General features: G+C 38.3%; 1 protein-coding gene and 1 long non-coding RNA gene across 13 annotated transcripts in view; one reads left to right on the forward strand and one right to left on the reverse strand.

The window, feature by feature from the left end:
- The window catches only part of LOC141386123 (uncharacterized), a 92560-nt gene extending 81271 nt beyond the window's left edge, over positions 1-11289 (forward strand). The window contains exon 4 of the long non-coding RNA XR_015476712.1: positions 9612-11289. This is a non-coding gene — a long non-coding RNA (uncharacterized LOC141386123). The remainder of the gene's footprint in view (positions 1-9611) is intronic.
- The window catches only part of znf827 (zinc finger protein 827), a 789732-nt gene that overhangs the window by 712210 nt on the left and 61152 nt on the right, over positions 1-16370 (reverse strand). The gene's annotated exons all lie outside the window — the stretch shown is intronic.

Genomic DNA, 16370 nt, shown 5'->3' on the forward strand with positions numbered 1-16370 from the left:
AGCATATGTTTTTACACAGCAGATGCCCTTTCAAGCTGCAACCCATCACTGAGAAACACCCATACACTCTCATTCACACACACTCATACACTACGGACAATTTAGCTTACCCAATTAAAACATTGCCTAAAACCCGACTCTCCTCGCCGCCCACCTTCGTCACTGCTTCCTTACCGACCAATCACAAAGCTTGCGCTAAGTGTTTAATTTATAGAGAGAGATTAATATGGCCATTACCGTCGCACAATGTACTGCCATCGCTGAAGACAGCAGTTTGCAACTATGCTGCCAGGTGGCACAAAGGAACGAGATGCGAACAGACATAAATAGCCTATGCATTAGCTGTAAATACTCTGGTACTTGTAAATAAAGATAAACAATGAAACAAAGCATTAGAATTCCTTCATTAATCATTAAGAAGACAACTAGGCTACATTATTTAAATAAAAAAAGAATAACAAATGTTGTTGTGACATGTAGTTAAATGTAGGTGTGTGGTTATGCGAAGACTGCGCTTTACCTTACGCTTGCACTGTGACCCCACACATGTTAGGGAAAGCAATTGAAAAAATTTAGCTGGAAAAAATTGGATTGATTATAGGTTCTGAATGTCGATTTCGATTACTTTCGATTAATTGCCCAGCCCTACACACTCCTACACTGCGGCCAATTTAGTGCTAACCACTGTGCCACCGTGCAGCCAATGTAAAACCAATACAGTATAATGACAACATGATAGAAGATTGTTTTGAATCTTTAGCTATTTTCTTTTCAGCTTAGTCCCTTTTTTAATCTGGGGTCGCCACAGTGGAATGCACTGGCAACTTATCCAGCATATGTTTTGCGCAGCAGATGCCCTTCCAGCTGCAACCCATCACTTTTGAACATCCATACCAGTGCTTCCCACACACAGACTTTAAGCAGGCCGCCCAGGTATATATATACCCGCCCAAGTATATTTTGTGGTGATACATGAATAAAACTAGCCGGCAGCTAGCTCTCTGCAACTCTCACATGGTCGCCCACTGAAGCTAAGCAGGGCTGCGCCCGGTCAGTACCTGGATGGGAGACCACTTGGGAAAGCTAGGTTGCTGCCGGAAGTGGTGTTAGTGAGGCCAGCAGGGGGCGCCCAACCTGCGGTCTGTGTGGGTCCTAATGCCCCAGTATAGTGACGGGGACTCTATACTGCTTAGTGAGCGCCGTCTTTCGGATGAGACGTTAAACCGAGGTCCCGACTCTCTGTGGTCGTTAAAAAATCCCAGGATGTCCTTCGAAAAAGAGTAGGGGTTTAACCCCGGCATCCTGGCCAAATCTGCCCACTGGCCTCTTTCCATCATGGCCTCCTAACCCTCCCCATATCATGATTGGCATATCATCACTCTGTCTCCTCTCCACCAATCAGCTGGTGTGTGGTGTGCGGTCTGGCGCAAAATGGCTGCCGTCGCGTCATCCAGGTGGATGCTGCACACTGGTGGTGGATGAGGAGATCCCCCCCCCATTGTGTAAAGCGCTTTGAGTGCCCAGAAAAGCGCTATATAAATGTAACGAATTATTATTATTATTATTATTATTATTATTAACACTATTATCATCCTTTTACACTTTTTTTGTATCTGTCAAAGAGAGCCAAACATTCGCAATTGATTAACAATTGGAAAATCTTCTCTTGCTCTGCACATTTCCTACTGCTGGTTCTGTGTGCGCAAGAACTGTTAACACTTACACATCACATCTTCAGACCTACAGATGATACATAAAGCATTAAGTGACATCGAAAAAGTCATTGATTATTTTTGCCGGAAGAGACAAAGCTAAAGGTTTGAATGTTTATATGTTAAAAATGCTAATTTTGTCTCTTTTTTTGAGCATACTAGACTATAAATTTATAGAAGACAAAAATATTGATACTAACACTTAAAAAAAATTCATTTTGATTTCACAGATACTTTAAATGTAGTTAAGTGTAGTTTTTGTAAGCAATTGGACAAAAACTAAAATCTTAAAAGAGTGATTGCAAATATATAATTTTTGTGAATTATTTTGCCAGTAAAAAAAATGTACTGAAAAAATTGCATTGTGACAGCACTCATTCAATTCAGTTAGTAATTACTTCATTTTTCAAACGATACTATCACAAACGAAAATATACAATTATAAAAACATTACATAAATTACATTACTGGCATTATTGCAGAGAAAATTGACTGAATTCTTCTGACTGATCAAACTGTATGAAGCTATCTAACACTGTGTTTATGCTGACTGCCTGTAATTACAAAATGATTGGTAGTGATTTATTTCTTCAGTTTTTTTTTTGCCCAATTCAGATGAGTGTAAAACACATTTCTTTTCTCACTCAATATGCTGTAAAAGTGGGCCATTTCTAATCAGGCTTCAATGAATAATTAATATAAAGACATGGAGCCCCTTCTTATCGGTGCCAGGAACAGAACACAGGCCACTGGTTCTTTCTGTCACACACACACACGCACGCACTCACACATGTTTGTTTTTCTACAATGGTAGGGGATTTCCAATGACTTCTCTTGTGTTTAAACTCATCTAATAATATTTTCTTTCCCGTAAGATTTTTTTGCTTATTTGGTTTTTAAAGAAAAAATGAATTTAGTCCATGCCAAAAGAAAGAAAGAAAGAAAGAAAGAAAGAAAGAAAGGCAATATGTATACAGTTGAAAGCAAAATAATAAGCCCTCCTGTGATTTTTTTTCTTTTATTTTTTCAAATATTTTCCAAGTGTGGCTGATATACAGTAAGTTTGGCTGAAATAAAAGTATTTGGCGAAAGAACAAAACCACTGTTGACCGATGCCTTGCCTAACTGTGCATTCACACCGAAGGTATCGAAAGCGTCAAAGTTCGCTTTGGCCACCCTGACGTCAACACTGTCTGCCTTTACTGCTCTGGCGGCAAGAACATCAAAATTCACTACACTGATCTCGTATTTAAAGAAGCCATTGCAACATATCAGCAAATCAGTTACATTCCCACAAAAAAAATCACATGCTTTTTATCGTAAAAAATGTTGCACATTTTTTACATTCATTCACACCAGAAAAGACGCACTGTACCACTCCTTGCCACTTATAGCTGCTGGCTCCCTGAAAATTAATAACTTCCGGCTATTTTGATGCTCTCGCCACTTTCAATGTGAATGCACAGTTATTAACATAACTTGCCTAGTTCATCAAGTTAAGCCTTTAAACTGATATTAGTAGTAATATCTTGCAAAATAACTATCAACATGTGAAACAACAGAAAGAACTTATGATTATGAAATGACCTTATAAATGCTGTATTCATTTCTGTTTAAATTGTAGTGTACATCAGATAAAAGTTGGGTTTGAAGAAGGGCTGTACGATATCAGAAATAAATAGCATTGCAATACTTTTTAAATTTTGCGCTATATATTGTGATACAATTTCACCAGATGACTTAACAGGCTTAATAAATTAAGAGCGTGTCCGAATCCATTTTCGCTATCTTGAGGACGGAATAATATGGTTTGTGCATGGTCTAACAGGGTTGTACTTACTTTCTTAATGAGTTATGGGTGTGTTGTGAGCATCAAATGCATTAAACCAATCACAGTATCATCTCACATTCCCTTTAAGAGTCAGTTGCGCCATGCAATGGCACATTTGCTATTTACATGGCGGAATTTGTAAGTGGAAAAACTGACTCTCACTAGCGAGTTAAACAGACCATCTGCAACGAAGATAAAGAATGAGCCTCCTCCATTCAGCCTCTTTACTTTCTCTTTACTTTTACTCTTTACTTTACTCCTTTACCTTTGTGGATAATAAAACAGTGTTGTACGCACTCCACTGAAGACATCCATTAGCCTACACATTTAATTTTGTTTATTAAGCGCAAAGATTTATTTCTAAATTCAGTTTTAATTTTCAGCAAATGAATAAATAAACAATAATAATAAGTGTGGTCAAAAAACTGAGTTATATCCAAACACACGTCCTATTCTTATGCTCTTCTTATCTCCAAAACCCTACAATTGGACAAATCTAAACTTGTTTTTATAAAAACAAATATAAATATGCATAAAATAAATAATACTGCTAATAATAATAACATTATACAAATGCATATTGTCATTTGTAAATAAGCAAAAAAAAAAGCCCCCTGACATAAAGAAGGCATGGAGACAGTGTTTTTTTTTTTTTTGTAATATTTTTTTTACTTGAATTTTTATTTTTTTTGTAAAAATATTTATGTATTGCTGTATATCCTGTGTGTAATAAGCAATGTGTTGGTGTTTAAGGTGCACAACTAATGCGCTATGTGCTGGACTTTAGACCTGCTTTCAGCTGGTCTATTGCACAGCCTATTTTAGTTCCTCAAAATAGCAACGTGCCAACAAGTGCCTCAACAAACCTCCTTTCTAGACCAGAACACCCATAAGTCCAGAAAGTGGCGCAAATAGATGTACTATCTAAACAACATGGCACAAAATAAGAAAATTAGGGTTGCGCTGGTCTAAAATTAGCAACAAATTGCACCAAACACGTCTTATTGCTCCTTGTGTATGATAAGCCCACATCTCTATTAGGAACGATTTTATAATGGTAGATCGATTAGGATGATTCTGCAGTGGGAGTGAGACATTTATGTTGTGGTCTGTGCTATTTGCAGTGCCTTTCTGTATTTGGGTGTGTTGTGAGTACTTTCATGCACGTGTTTAGTCAATGTTTGATGAATTGATGTTTACTATTTGCATCTCCATAAAATCTAATAAATAATCTTAAAATTTTGGGCTCCCCCAACACATTTTCACTGTGGTCTGTGCGTTGTGAGTATTTTCATGCATAACAATCTATAAATACAATCAAGAATCAAAATAAAGTGTTGTATCATATCCCAAGTCTAGCAGTATTTAAGTACATTGACTGAATGATAAAATAATTTGATGAAATTAATCTCTGTTAAAGTCACATGTGGTACAGTTTCTTTTGCCTTGAATGCTTTTAAAATGATTATACAGTTCCAGGCATCAAAAACACATGCAGATGATAAACTATAATACAAACTCAACATTGCGTATATCCTGCGATGTGTCTATTGCAAATTATCGCATTGCATATCGATGCTGAAACAATATATTGTGCAGTCCTAGTTTGAAGTAAAATAAAAAAACTAAATCCATCTATTATGCAAAACAATCAAACAGTCCAATCAAGATCAAATGAGTTTAAGTGAAGGGTAACAGTTAAATATGTGCATTGCGACTAACCACAGCGTCTTCATGGTGCAAAGAAAAGGGTAAAAGTGCACAGAGGATCATCCTCATGTTTTATCAATATGCAGTTTGACTAGGTGTGCAGATCCCTTTTTGCTTCTGTTTTAGATTTTAATTAAAACGTGATTTAGTAAATTCATTAAACTGTTGTCCTTGTGGGTATCTTCGACTGGTACCCACAGTGCAGGTGATTTCAGGTTTTAATATCCTTTTAGGTACATCTGTTCCCCACAATGTCGGTAAAACCTGAACCACAGAGACGCTTTTTTTTTTTTTATGGGGACTTTCCGCAGTAGATTGTTTTTTATATTGAGCATGGTTCAATGCTAAGGATTTTTTTCTGCAGGCCAGGGATTCAGACTTTTTCTTGCCCTGCCAAAATTTTCCCTGGCACAACCAAAAAACTTTATTAATCAAAAGGTATTAATTAAGTTATTAACCAAAGTTAATAGATATTTCTTAGACACATTTTAAATAATGTGTTAAAAATAAGTCTATGAATCTAGAATTTAAATATTTTAAACATGTTAATAAATGTGTGATAAGCTAAATTCAAAGTGATATGTAGACAAAAAGAGCTGTATGGAAAATATGCAGGTAATTTATTGCAGTTCTAAATTATTGAACAAAAGGTGGCTGACTTGCCAAACTGACAGTGAAGACATCACTTTACTTTTTCCATCATGTTGCACCCACGTAGATGCCAGTTGTTCTTTTAGCATCATAATTTGATGTTGCTGACATGTTTCCATGTCTTCACTGTACTGGTTGTTACCAGGTTATGGAAAAAAACAATGTGCTCTCAACATTCAATCAGATACGAGAAATCGAAAATCAATATGGTGTTTACAACATCACAGAGAAGGTCGCATTTAAAGGCTTAACAGCACAAACTGTTTCTCAATTCTAAGACTGTATTTGCACACAATTCAAAAATAGTTGCAGACAAACAAAATTTTAGTGACAAGGTCACTAGACGATACTGTATACTATCCTGAGAGTCTCGCACACTGGCCCCTGGTGGGCAATCCTTATTGTTGAGCCCTGTTGAGCTTGCTCATGATAGTAACCATCTCACTACACCTCTAAACCAACTGTTACTTAAATCTTTTAGCATTTTAACAGATTTAACATTATTTATTATATTAAATATTGTCGATATATATATATATATATATATATATATATATATATATATATATATATATATATATATGTATGTCTTTATAACAACGTAATGCAGTTTAATGGATCTTTTAGAATGATGATGTTTCCACAGTTATTAACATTGTATCTATTTGTATATTAGGGGTGTGAACCTACTTTGGTTTTACGGTTATCTTCGGTTACGATTATCATGCAATCAATTCGGTTAAATTTGATATCCCGGTGCATCATGGTGCATTGACGATGCCTTTCATACACAATTTATACTTTACTTCACAGCACAAGAATTCTTGTATTAAAATGTATAATTTTGAAATACATTTTATATGTATTTCTCATACAATCTTGTTCTTTAATACAAGCCATCAGATATATGAACTGTCCCTTTAATTTTACCTTCTCAAAGAAAACACTCTGCATCAAACAAAACTCAATGCACGGAACAACATGATCATTTAAAGCAAATAAACAAGCGTAAATATTATCCCACTTGCCTTTTGAGCTTTGTCGAGCAAGTTGTAAAACGCCTTTGATTGGCTCTGACGTGCTGACGCTGTTCACCGATAAATGACACTGATAAAAGGACACGGTGATCACAGCTGATTCGTGATAGACGCTGTATAAAAACCTTGCCCTGCAGACACGCTTGTGTCTGAATCCACAAGTCACTGTAACAGCCGAGAGGAGAGGAAACATCCCCCCAGCAGGTCAAAGGTCCACAGTGACAGAGAAATGGAGTTTACTTTCATTTGCTCTATAGCAGCAAAACAGGGGCTTCTGCTGTAACTTCAGTGTCAGTGAAAGGTTATCCAGCAAACACACGTAGTGAATTGTGCAGAGTTTCTGCATTTTTTAATTACTTGCACTCGCCTTTCTCGACATAGTATTCTACCGTGACAGTGCAGATGAGGTAAACGATGTCAGTATGTAATAACCAGTTATGATCTATTACTGAACTGATACTGAATTGTTTGCTTCTGCATCGCGGTGTACAAAAGAACAATTAAATTTGGCACCCCTTATATATATATATATATATATATATATATATATATATATATATATATATATATAAATTATAGCCCCCTTTTATTTTTTATTTTTAAATGTTTTCCAAATTATGTTTAACAGAGCAAGGCAATTTTCAGAGTATGTCTGATAATATTTTTTCTCCTGGAGAAAGTCTTATTTGTTTTATTTTGGCTATAATAAAAGCAGTTATTAATTTTTTAAACACCATTTTAATTACAAAATTATTAGAGAGAATGGCTATAGTTTAAAGGGGATCTATTATGCGAAAATCATTTTTATATGTGGTTTATTGTGTGACAATGATGTGTATACAATCAGCCTTTTATGTTAAAAATAAATTGATATATATTTTTTATAATCACACTTTATAAAATATTTATAAGTGTTAAAGGTGTACTTAGTAGTGTAATTAATAGTGTACACCTTTATCATATCTGTGTCATCATTATACAATTTTGTGTCCTCATAAACCACATAAACACAAAATCACACTTGAACAGTTATCTTAATAGGGGCTTCCCAGTAGTGTAGTTAATCATAAATCATTTCCCATATTGATTTTTGCACATTGCCTTATACACAAACTGTATTCCCTCCCAGGAAGCAATCTGAATTCTAACATTTTCAAAATTCTTTATTCTCTGTGATTTATGAGCCGTTTTCCACATGGGGAGCAAAATGTCCCCACGATGTAAGGAATACAAGGTACACACACAACTCCAGTGATTACTTAAAGGGTCACGAAACACCAAAACACATTTTTTGAGCTGTTGACAGTCATATATGTGTCCCACACTGCTAAAAACACTATTAGGACACCTATATTTCACTAAAAAGTGTAAATTGGTTGTTTTTGCGTTATTTCAAGCAAATTCGTACTTCCGGTTTGAAACGAATTTTTGAAGCTGCGTCACGGGCATGACATAATAGCGTGTATTCCAGCGTGCAGACTGGGCGTCTGTGCCAGAGTGAGTCTTATTACGTCTTACAGTGTGATGCATTAATGCATGAGTAAGGCTTGGTTCAAACCAATCAGCGCGCTCTATTGTGCAACTTCATTAATATTCATTACTGTCAGAGTGTAGATGGCAGAGACGCCACGTTGTGTTGGCAAAACAAGCGTGAAGTGTTGCTTTTATAGTTTGCTGCAGTTAAGTTTCGATTTCATTTTCTCTCTGTGAGAGCTCAGACTCACGTGTGGATTAAAGTGTATGCGACGCGCGACAACAATAACTTACGTGTCCAAGGAGGATTATTGTTTACCTGAGAGCTGTTCTCATCTGCAAACGCTGAGATCTGGGTTCGCTTTAGTCTCCTCTTAATAAAGACGCGGCTCTAGTTGCTGGTGATTGTCCTGTCTCTACAGATTTGGTAAGTGAGCGACCAGTGCTCTTTGTTTATTCAGTTCGTATTTTATTCGTATCAAACAAACTATTGCAACGAGTGTAAACAAGTTAGCACTAACAGTTACAACCAAACTATAACCTCGTGTTGGATTTTGTGACCGGAATAACACACGCGGCTTTCTGACGCTACCTGCCGTGTGCATCTAAGTTTCCGGGAAATGCTGAGTTTTTTTTCTCTCATTCGCCGTGCGGTATCAAACACTGCATGAAAAATACACGCTTAGAGCAGTTTCTCGAATCAAATATCACGTTTGTCGGGAGGGACATGATTGAATTCCCTGAATGAAAGAGCCAAACTGCAGTTAAAGTCCACAATTTAATAATCTGGCAAATAATTCGACTACAGATGTCCATGTAAACACAGTCACATTGTCCGCTGTGGTTGTGTGTTTTGACTCTGAAATTCAGTGCGCCCAAATAGACACTCCCACACCAAGCCTCGTTTCTTCCTCCGACACTCCCCCCTAAACAGAGCTGGACACGCCCACTTTTCTGACTTTTTCCAAAGTAGAGGTGTGAAAACACCCTGCTGAAACGAGGGGGTTTCATGGCCCTTTAATGCAAAAGTATAAACCAGGCTTTATACACATACTTACAATGTCAAACCTGTTCTTACCTATATCTGATCTCCAAATCACACTTCCTCTCGCAGTCTGTCAGTCTTTTCCACTAAAGCACCTGCCTGTCCCGTTCCCTCCCTCTCTCTCACCAATCCACCTTTCATCTCTTTCACAGATCAGCAGCGATCAGTCACCCCTACTGTCTCTACCACACTGCCCTCAGCAGTCATCTGATCTCCCCCCACCCCAAATCTGAGTACATACACCATCCACAACAGTGCTGGCCCTTCTCATCAATCTAAACAAGCTGACCACCACCTTACTCCGAAGACTCTGATTAATGGTGACGTGCCTCCGTGACAGGACCAAAGGTACAGTCAGGTTAGGAAAGGGGACACGGCTACGCGGTAAAGATTGTCGGGAGCCATTGGGAGAGTTAGTGACCTTCACGTGGAGAGTGCAGGCGGTGAACAGGGGTGGTGTATGTGGTGGCACCGGCTGGAAATGTCACCAGTCAGATGTCAGCGGACGGACTTAGCGTGGTCCGGTCAGCACCTGGAAGGGCATCCTCTAATTAAGAGCGTGTCGGGTCGCGTGTCCTATCAGACAGGGACAGGGCGTGCGGTATGAGCACAAGCGCCTTCTCTTTCGAAGACATGCACAAAAGTACAAGCTGGAGACGAGAGCGCCGAGATACAAAGTCACACCACTCTGGTGACCTTTCGGTTTGCGGCTAAAAATAGAGCAAAATTTCCATTCGAATTCATGTTACAGTGAGCGTTGAATAATTTATCAGCTTAATCCGCCAGCCAAGTTTGTTATTTTGCTCATAAGGCATCGATGTCTCCGAAATACCAAAATTAAATGAAAAAGAAAATGAGCGCTTTCCGTTTATGGACTGTTTTATAAGACTTTCATTGAGGGGGTAAAGCCCAAGTGTCTGTTGATCTTTCAAACTCTGTTCTGTCTTCAAATCATCTTTGGGTTCATTTCTATCTTAATTATACGTTCTTCCAGCTTGGGTTGTGAGTTCAGAAAAGCAAGGCTGATCAAATGTGTGCCTTCAATGCAATGTAATAAGAATGTTTGCCAAATGTAAATATGTTGAAACCCTAGCTCCATCCATAGAGTGTAAGATTTCAGATTTGGGAAAAACGACTCTGGAAATGTGGTGCTCTTGCAACATCTAAAGTAGAAGGGACTCAAATACTGGCCGACTGAGTAAATAATTGAAGACCAGCTCCTTTTCTATTCACTTGATAATTGTTAATGTGTATGTAACCATAGCAACAGTGACTAAAGGAGGTATCAAAAATGTCAACTTCCATAAACTAAGAAGTCTTAAAACGGCATGAAATCAAGAAATGAGTTCATTGTGCTGGTTGTTTTAAACCCAAATGACTTTGGAAGACAGAGAACAAATCTTAAGAATGATACAGACTAGGGATGCTCATAATAACCGATTAACCGTTAACCGAAAGGGTGCGTTTTTAACCGATTAATGGAATCAGTTAAATGATTCGAAAATATGATCTTATATATTTTAAAGCTTGGCAGCATAAGTGGCCGATTACAGTGAATGTGCTTTTTACGTTGAGAGGGGCAACTTTTGAATGATTTATTAACAGTCACAGGTGTTTTGCGCTCTGCTTAAACCTGGTTTATACTCAACGTGCCCCTTAGTATAAATGTTGGACCATTATTGCCTTTTTAGCATAAGAAGAGAACAGAAACTAGCAAGACAGTAATGTGCGAATTGTGGAGTGGGCTAAATCTAAAAAACATCTGTATTTTTTAGTAAGTGTACTTTTTTTGCTTTTTTTCTTGCCATAATAAAAATATATTTGTAGAGCAACCCTTGTTCTGTTGTCATTAATATTTTAATAAACTTTAATAGGTAAAACTGTCCGAGATATGAACAAAAGCAAGTGATGCATCAAAGTTTGATGACAAAAAACCTTGAATGGTTAAAAAAATCTTCATAATTATTAAAATAAATTATAAAAATCATGAAAATAATTCGTAAAAAAATATTGAATGATTTGACGCAGATCCGGAAACTTTCTACTCTGTTTATCCATCTGACCTTTAGGTCAGTTTCTTTTGACTGCCCTTGTCGTTTTGAAGAATATCACGCTGGCAAACGTGGCAAGTATTAAAAGTAATTAAAGTACCTCGCTCATTTCGTGCGAAGTCAGCGGAGGTGCCTGATGTGGCACCATGTGAAAGTATCCAGCTTTATGCACCTTGCATTTTTGCAGTTGCGCGATGTGTGCTCGCATTTGAAATAAAAGTCAACAAAGAGCAGAAAAAGCATGTTACGCCAGTCACATATTTTTCATTATTCAATTAAATGAAGTGAAGTTTCATAAACTAATTTCGAGAAGAGCACATGATATGATTGAGCATGACTGGCCGCTCGTCTGTAATCAGTAATAATCCAATCAGAGTGATCCTAGTTTACAATAAATGGATCGTTTTCTCCCTACTGCTCTATCTTCATTTTGAAAGAATCCCCCTTTCCACCCCATCTCCTCCTTTTTCTCCCTTTTCCGAGGGGGAGCTTTCGAGACCTAACTGATCTCGGATCTCCAGATATGTTTATCGGGGTTCAAATATCTCCAAGCTCAGGGTTTTTTGCTGGGACAGCATGCCAAACCTGCTATAAACGCTAAGCATATCAAAGTGGTAACTCTTGTATGGGGTTTCTGTTGAAAAAAATATAAAAACATCAATTGCAAGTCATTTCCTAGTGATATATAAAAGAGCACTATGCTTCTTTTTTTCAACAAAAGGCAGTGTGGTGCGCCTCGTGTTTTTGGAACGGTAAACAATGCATTCGTGTGAAGATGTTCTGTTGTTCTGTCTGCTGTTGTCCGCATGTTAAAACAAATCAGTATTTTAAAATGCAATATTTAACATGTCGCACAAAATAGACACGTCAATTATTCTTTAAATTATTAATCTGACCATTTAACCGTTAATATTCGGTTAACGAGCAGTGGTTGTCGGTTGGCAAAATTAACCGAAATGAGCATCCCTAATACAGACCAAACTGTTTATGGGTTGTATGAGTTAAAAATTATTTAATTACATGATATAGAAATATTTAAGTGACTACAATGTAAGACATTTTAAATTTTAATTAAATTCTACAGCATAAAAGATAACAATGTAAAACTATTCCAATATAATTATAAAATGAAATTAAATCATAACTAAACTAATTTAATAGCAAGGGAAACAGCTTTAAGCTATTGAATTTAATCTGCTGAAAAGAATAACTAGCAAATAGGGCTGAACAATAAAGATAAACACAGGTAAAATCCTGATATTTTTAAATTACATTTATTATTCTCAAACAGCAGAAAATTATTCTGAAATATCAAATGTCAGGCATAAGTCTGACATCTCAGATGATCTATCATTTGTACCAATGCAAGACTACATAACAATATACAGTAACAATATACAGTAACATACAGTACAAGTCTAAATATAATTAAAGCCTGTTTTTCACATACAGTTAAAAAATTGCGGTAAAACTTATGACTTTTTTACTCTATATTGATCTAAGAGCCAATCAGACAGCAGAAATGTGTTGATATTAGAGATGTAACGAATTTTCAACCACCAAAAATTTATTGTCTGAAAATATGTTATGTCATTTAATGGACCCTCTAATTTTTCTGGCTTCAGTCGTTGTTGGGATACTCTTTAATTTGGAATCATTAAGAACATATATGGAAATATATATCGTTATCGATCAATATTGAAAATAATAATTGCCCTAATAATTATTGCCCAGCCCTAAAATGCACCACACAACAGAGCTTAAGACCTCAACAAATGTAAGCCTGCAAGAAAATCTATGAAAGAGTTTAATATTTGATACCATTAAAATCAGACCAGTGAAATCCATTTTTATAACTTTTTATGACTAAAGTAAGTGACTCTGGTTAAAGAATCCGACTGTCACTTTCATTCATATCCAAACTGTATGTGAAAGCAACCTTATTTAAGTGATTCGAGCAGCACAGACAATCATATTCTGCTTCTGTATGACTGCAGCCTCTTTCTGGCTGTCTCTGCTCTCTCTCTCTCTCTCTCTCTCTCTCTCTCTCTGTCTCTCTCTCTGTCTCTCTCTCTCTTTCACTGTGACTGAAGTGAAGCCCCCGGTCAGTGTTACATCAACACCGGGGCTATCTCTGCTCTCACCGGTGAGGCTGTCATCTGCCGTTGCTGTCACCTGGCCTGGTTTTTTTTCCTTGCCTCCTCCTCTCTGCGGGCTGATTCGTTTCTCTGCTGGGCGCTTGTCCAGTACCCTGTCACCTCTCACTCTGTTGCGGCTGCCCACTATTGGACCACTTCATTAGCTTTCCACCTCTGTCATGCAGCTCTGCTCCCAGCTCTGACAATTGGTCAGCACTCCCGCCGAGGATGGCTTAACGTGGCAGGTTAAGGGGGCAACAACAGCCAACAGTCGGCTACGGTAGGACGGCTTTGCTACATGAAGCAGCAAGGGTGCAGCTACACATCGCTGGGCGCTGGATGCGGCAGGGGTCACTTACGAGCCTAAGCGCCGCATGGTGGATGTGGGAAATGGCTGGCAAACCTTCACGCTGCTGGGACCACGAGGAACAGATGAATGGAGAGCATACAAAAACAACAGGGATGGAAAGCACACTCCAGATTTTGGCTCATTCTTTGGATTCGCCAATCTCCACACCTCCCACCATTGTTCTAGGCAATTATTCGCCCGTGACCAGAGTCACACCCAGTGTCACTTTCTCTGAGAGGAAGAGACAACGTGTGAACTGTCATTATTGAATTAGGTCCAGCAAGCACGTGCAGGGGCCTGCATTTCAAAGCGCTTCCCCCGGCTTTCATCTCCAAATCAAAATGTGTATCGCAACTGGATGGCTGACAGTCGTGTCAGCGTGGAGGAAAATCAAAGCCGATTGGTCTGAAGCTCCGAGGAGAAGCAGGCAGTCCAAAGAAATGATAGGCCAATTATGTCAGAGGTCAGTGAGAGTTCACCTCATGTGTGCGTGAGCATGTGTGCGTGTTTCGCCTGGGGAACTCTAAAGCGAGTAGTCTCCTATTTTGCACTTCATTCTTCGCTCTGTCTCTAGTTCTCTAATTTCCTTCCCATTTCTCTTTCTTTTGTTTCTCTCCATCTCTCTTTCTCCTATGTACTCCAAGTGGGTGTATGACAACAGCAGATAGCACTCGAGACACTACTTAAGAAATTTAGAAGATGTGCACAAATGCACTGCCATATTCACTGGTGCAAAACAAGTTGCAGACCTACTCAAAAAATTGACATTTGCATCTCCCTAATTAGCACTGTGCCAGTATGAACCATAAATGCGCATTTTGCAGCTTCTTACTAGGACCTAGGCCTGCAAGCAACTAATAATTAACTATGTGTAAACAAAATATATTCATTCATTTTCTTTTCGGCTTAGTCCTTTGATTAATTCGGGGTCGCCACAGCGGGATGAACCGCCAACTTATCCAGCACGTTTTTACGCAGCGGATACCCTTCCAGCCCCAACCCATCTCTGGGAAACATTCATACACACACACACACACACACACACACACACACACACACACACACACACACACACTACAGGCAATTTAGCCAACCCAATTCACCTGTACCGCATGTCTTTGGACTGTGGGGGAAACCGGAGCACCCGGAGGAAACCCATGCGAACACAGGGAGAACATGTAAACTCCACAAAGAAACGCCAACTGAACTGACCCAGCCGAGGCTCGAACCAGCAACCCAGCGACCTTCTTGCTGTGAGGCGACAGCAGTACCTGCATTACCCCTAAACACAATATATTCATTCATTTTCTTTTAGCTTAGTTTCTTATGTATCAAAGGTCGCAGAATGAACCGCCAACTATTCTGGCAACCCAGTACTGAGAAACACCCATACACTCTCTCATTCACATACACACTCATACACTATAGCCAATCTCAAGATCTCTTTTTCTCCCATCAGCTGTCAGACTTTTAAACGGATAACCAGTGGACATACAAAGTTACACACTATTACACTAGAAGCACACCATATTCTCCATTCCAGTTTGCACTAATGCATACAATAGCACAAATTTAAGAACTACCATACATTGTTTACATCTGTTTACATTACTCTACAATCAGTATTATATATTGTTTACATTCATAGATATTTATATATATATATATATATATATATATATATATATATATATATATATATATATATATATATCCATTTCACAATTATATTTCCGTTACTTCTGTGTATATATGTGTATATCGTTTATGATGTGTATGTTATGTGTATGACTTCACTGTGGTCGGCAAAGCAAGAATTTCATTGTACAAGAAAGCCTGTTTTTTTATTGTGCACATGACAATAAACAAATTAAATTGAAAATTCATTCATTTATTTTCTTGTAGGCTTAGTCCCTTTATTAATCCGGGGTTCGCCACAGCTCAATGAACCGCCAACTTATTCAGCAAGTTTTTACGCAGCGGATGCCCTTCCAGCTGCAACCCATCTCTGGGTTATACTTATACACTACGGACAATTTAGCCTACCCAATTCACCTGTACTGCATGTCTTTGGACTGTGGGGGAAACGGAGCACCCGGAGGAACCCCACGCGAAGGCAGGGAGAACATGCAAACTTCACACAGAAACGCCAACTGAGCCAAGGTTCAAACCAGCGACCCAGCGACTTTCTTGCTGTGAGGCGTCAGCACTACGTACTGCGCCACTGCCTCGCCAAAATTGAATTGAATTGTTCACCCAATTCAACTACTGCATGTCTTTGGATTGTGGAGGAAACCGGAGCACCCGGAGGAAACCCACACAAAGACGAGAACATGCAAACTTCACACAGAAACGGCAACTGGCCCAGGCAGG

This window comes from Danio rerio, chromosome 1, assembly GCF_052040795.2.
Source record: "Danio rerio strain M-AB ecotype USA chromosome 1, GRCz13ab, whole genome shotgun sequence".
Lineage (NCBI taxonomy): Eukaryota > Metazoa > Chordata > Actinopteri > Cypriniformes > Danionidae > Danio > Danio rerio.